Here is a 5,162-nt window from a genome sequence, read left to right on the forward strand (position 1 = left end):
TGGGGATCGAACCAACAAACTTGGTGTTATTAGCACCACGCTCTAACCAAGTGAGCCAACTGGCCACCCCTTAAGAAAGGAAAAAACTGCATTAAAATTGTAATAATATATACTGATAACAAAAGATGAATACAAGTCATGTCTATACATTTTTTGGTACCCCGTATATCTCTCTGTGTGTGTGTGTGTGTGTGTGTGAGAGAGAGAGAGAGAGTATGTATCTACTCTTTCCAAACTATAGCTATACCTATATATTTGACAGCACAGACATAAACATTTGTCATTAATCAAAATATCTTTATTTGGTGTGTGTGTTGGTATGGGTGTGTGCGCACATGGACATATAAATGTACTTTCTAACACTTCTATATGTAGCTATTTTACAGAAATTATCATCTTCACTTCAAACCAATAACTGAGACCCATATGTGCCGAAGATCACACAATTGGTTAGTCGTATTCTTTATTCATTCCCCTAGGCCATCCGGCCTGAATCTAAGAGTGGCATTATTGAACAACACAATTAATCGGGGTTCCATCTAAGAAAAACAAATGCATTCTTCGTGCCAGAAATCAACCTAAGGACTGGTGGTGATACACTTGAAAGAACCATGATTTCATGGAGCTTTTAATTTGTAGTGAAGAAATACATTAGTCAAGTAATGGGAGAAAATGTTATGCAGTTAAAATTGTAGTAAGTCCTACAAAAGAAACAATCTTAAGAATGTTTAAGAGAATACCGAAGTGTATTAGAAAAACCTAATCGAGACCAGGATATCAGAGTGCCTTCCCCATGGAGCTGAGCTTTAAACTAAGATCTGAGGATAGGAAGGAGTTAGTTCAGTGAGGTGGAGGGTTTGGGTACAAAGCATTACAAGGAGGAAGGACAGTATGTGAGTATGTGCAAGGCCCTAGGGCAGGAAGGAGCTTGGGTTTCCCTACAAACAAAGAGGAGGCCAATCGGTAGGAACATGATGCTCATAGATATGTGGATATAACCATGTCTGAAAGACAAGGTTACATGGAACAAGAATGTTAAGAAGAAACTCAAGCCATACTAAGTTTTAATTAGGTAAGTAACAGGATTGGATTCACACTTTTAAAGACTTGCAGGATGGATTAAAGAGGCAAAAGTGGAAGGTGTAGATGTGATTATTGAAGAGTATGCAAGAAATGATGGCGGCTTAGACAAATTAATTTGTCTTTCTCTTTACAAAGTGCTTCTGCCACTCAAATCCTCCAGTACTGCAAAGCAGTGTGTGTCTCCTACCCTGAAAACAGCACAATGCACAAACATTTATAGCACTGGGATCAAGCCAAGATAGGGGATAAGAGTCATAGAGCAGCATTTCCTTGGGGCCTGAAGCATTAGTTACAAAAGTGGGTATCAAGAGTCACAGGTAGCACTGTGCCAGTGCTTGAGCACATGTTCTTATAAACTTATTTTCCATGAGGTTGTGGTATGGCTCCTCTCACGCACAGAACTTGTGCTGGGGCCGCTCAGGCTTGGGTGTAAGGTGGCCTTTTTGAGTAACACAGTTTCCTGTCTTTCACCCAAGATAAATCAATTACTAGGTGCGTGCCTAAGTAACTGAATGGACTGAGTTGCTAATAAGATCAGGATTGTTAAATATAAGCCCGTTAATTGTTGAGGAAGGACTATCACAAAGGACTGCCTAAGACCTGCAGCCCTTCTCTTTGTTAATTGCATGGCAGATTCAGTTTTATAGTAAGGATCCTGCTGTGACAATAAACGGGGGGCGGTGACAAAGGAGACCCACGCCTGTCCCCTTGGACAGTCTCCAAGGCCCGGCCAGATGCATCCGCATCTGAGGTAGGTGGGCCGACGGCCTCGGCAGCGGCTACAAAAGGCCGGAAGGGCTGAGGCCTAATGGCCGCGGAGTCCTCGCGGCCCGTGCGCGCGGGTGCAGCCATTTCATGGCCCGGGACGCCGAGAGGCGTGACTGTGTGCTCACCTTCAACCTTCCTGCCTGCAGCCCTCCGCGGGGAAACTTCTCAGGCGGCCCGGGGGGCGGTGGACACGGAGTCGTGGGTGGAGAGGAACCGGGCCCAGGAAGCGCTGTCGCTGCCGGCGTCACTGGGCGCGTTTCTCCGGAGAGGCCTGAGGAGAAGCCCAGGCCGCTGTCCTCGCCGGCCGCCAGCTCACGGATGGGCCTGGCCGTGGACGCGGGAGCACTGCCCGCCTGAGGAGCAGCCAAGGCCGAAGCCTCCGCGGCTCAGCCTCCTGACGCGCAGGGCCTCCCGCCGGCGGGCGCAGCCGCAGAGGCTTCTGGGCCGTGGGGAGCGCGAGGGCCGCAACGGAGGTTACTTCCCTAGAAATTAAATGCTAGATCCAAGTTGTTACTAGTTCTGGTGATTTCATCTTGAAGGCGTGCGTAAGACAAAAGACTGGAAGTTTTAAAACTCTGGAAAGCCACGTAACTGGACTTAACATGTTGAGCAATCATTAGAAATGAAGTAAAAAAAAAAAAAAAAAAAAAAACACAAAATGCAGAATTACATTCTGGAACCTTCATAGAGGACTTGTCAATCAGCAGCCCAAAGGAAAGAATACCCACCTCATATCTGAACAGTTGAAATTAATCCTGTGAGATTCAATTGTCCCCAAGGTGTTGGGCCTACAATGAATACAACAAGAATCTGAATCACGACTGAAGCCTGAAATTAAGAGGAAAGTACAATAGAAATGTCACTGTAGTGCATATCTGTCTTCTCTGTCTTCTGCTTCAAAAGTCTGTTGGACTTTAATGACTGCCTTATTTTGTTCAGTGATGATTACTGTAACAGGACTAACAGAAAAGAGGACATATTGTCCTGAATCAAATGATTAGCATGTTCTTCCCTAGAGCTGAATCCGCTGGAAAAGTAGAAGCAGGACTAAATGAAAATACTTACAGAGTAAGTAGGGCATGAACTCAGAGCCATTATATCAGATTCGGAGTTAAACAGTTATGTTACCAAGGAAAACAAGAATCAAATTACCAGTTTGATAATTCTATTACCAACACACCTTTAAAATGTCATAAAGTGATATCTTAAGAAATTTTAGTTGATCTTATATCTTAAGCTGAAAGCACTTTTGAAAGTGTCATTCTAACTTGAGAAAGTGTACCTATAGGAGTACTCTTCTGACAAATTATTAGAGCCTGTAATTTTTTGTTGAGATTTTATTAAGATACAGCTACAGGAACCAGAAAATCATCCTGTACATATTACTTTAAATACCTCTAGCCTAACTAAATGTGAATGGTGTAAAGTCTGAAAATTACCAGTAGTGTTTCTCCAGATGGTACCAGCAGTTTATCAAAGGCTCAGAATAAGTCTACAAAGATAGAGTTTGGAATAATTGCAAAGGGATAAATGAGTTAACAATTCTAGAAGAACAAATATATTGCTTTAATTTTTCAAACTGGCCTTGGCTTGATCCTCTGGCAAATATGGAGTTTGAAATTATTACTAACACTGATATAAGAAATAATGTTTCTAATTTCTCTGTGAAAATTCCATTTGAAGAAGTCAATAGCAGATGTGTTGTCTGTGAAGGGAGCATCACAGGAACGTATATGCAAAAAGGAAACAAAATCTTCAATGTGTTCTTTGAATCTAAAATACAACTTTGAAACAAACTAGAATTCCAATGTTTTTATGAGAAACTTGACAGAGCCACACCATTTCCACTGGTCCTATAAAAAATAAAAAAAAATGAAGGTATATCAAGCACCTCAAATCAAAGGAGGCTGTTACTAATCAGGACTTGTACTGCCTCATGATTAAAAAACCAAAAACCAAAAAAAAGACTTTTTTTTTAAGTGCTATCACAGATTTTTATTTGAAGTAAAATTTTCACTAAGCCTCTACCAAGTCTTCAACTTTCTATCAGATTCTATATGCTTTTTGGTGTCAAACTGTCTGGGTTTTGAATTTTAACATGGCCACTTATTCTGTGACATTTGAGAAGTTAATCTGTTTCTGTCTGTATTTCCTCATTTTAAAAATGGGAATATTAATATCTCTCTAAAAAAGTTGTTATGAGAAATGAGATGATCAAGACATAGTGTATGGTACAGGCAAAGTGTTCAATAAATACAGCCTATTAGTTATTTTTGATATAGTTTTTTAAACCCTTTATAAAAAATGTGGGGTATTTTTTACATTAGATAATAATTTGTTGAGCAAGCACAAAAGTATGATTTCATTCACTTCCTTCAATAAATATTCTAAGTGCCAAAAAATGTTATGTCACCATCACTATCATTATCACGTTTATTATTTTATGTGAGGGTATGCTTCTAGCTAATCCAAAATAATTATCAAGATATGGTAAAACTATTGAGAGGGAGAATCAGAACTCTGCCTCTCTTTTCTGTACCAAAGCAATTGTTATCTGATTAATCATTACTAAAGATCATCACTAATAAGCCCAACTCTCAACATAATATTTAAGGCACAATTTAACATAAACATGAATAAATGGGGCAGATATCAATTTAGTTTTGCCCACAATCAAGTCTTGCCCACAAATTAAAGATCAATTAATTGTTGTCTACAATGTCAAATTGCAAACAAACTTATTTTATTGTGAAAACATTCCTACAAGGTAATATAGAGTATGATAAGTCAATAATGGAACAGCCATGCCTAAATCTTGACTGTTTCTTAGGAGGGACATTAACACAAGAAATCAAATTTATAATTCATGTCCAAGAAGAACATGGCTTATTTTGTCAAAGGAATTTATTACACATAAACATGTCTGCATTTTTTTCCTTTACAAAACAGATGGGCTATATTCAGGTAAAATCTGACATTAACAAACAAAAAAATTGACAAGGATAGAACACCCCACATGAAGTCTTTGAACAATTCAAAAGGCATGAAACCTTTCACAAATATCTTAAACTCTTAAATCAACTATACAATATGAGAGAAGGCACCGGGAAACAGTTCAGTACAAAATTCAAGGCAGATGATCTTTTGTAAAGCTGGCAAATACAAACATGTCACAAATCCACCAATCCTCTGCCTCACTTCCCAAAATTCTACCTCAAGTAATTCTATTTGAAAATTCATTTTAATGCTCACTTTGATGGAGCTTTTCACATAGTTGTATTTCACTGGAATTTCTGGAAGGTTTTAGGATT

At 39.3% G+C, this 5,162-nt stretch overlaps 1 pseudogene; it reads left to right on the forward strand.

Moving 5' to 3' along the window:
* Positions 1 to 2,853: 2,853 nt before the first annotated feature.
* On the forward strand, positions 2,854 to 3,710 carry LOC148758808 (sentrin-specific protease 6 pseudogene; annotated as a pseudogene).
* The last annotated feature ends 1,452 nt before the right edge of the window (positions 3,711 to 5,162 follow it).

This window comes from Rhinolophus sinicus, chromosome 2 (assembly GCF_057876585.1).
Source record: "Rhinolophus sinicus isolate RSI-liver-muscle chromosome 2, RSI-T2T, whole genome shotgun sequence".
NCBI classification, from domain to species: domain Eukaryota; kingdom Metazoa; phylum Chordata; class Mammalia; order Chiroptera; family Rhinolophidae; genus Rhinolophus; species Rhinolophus sinicus.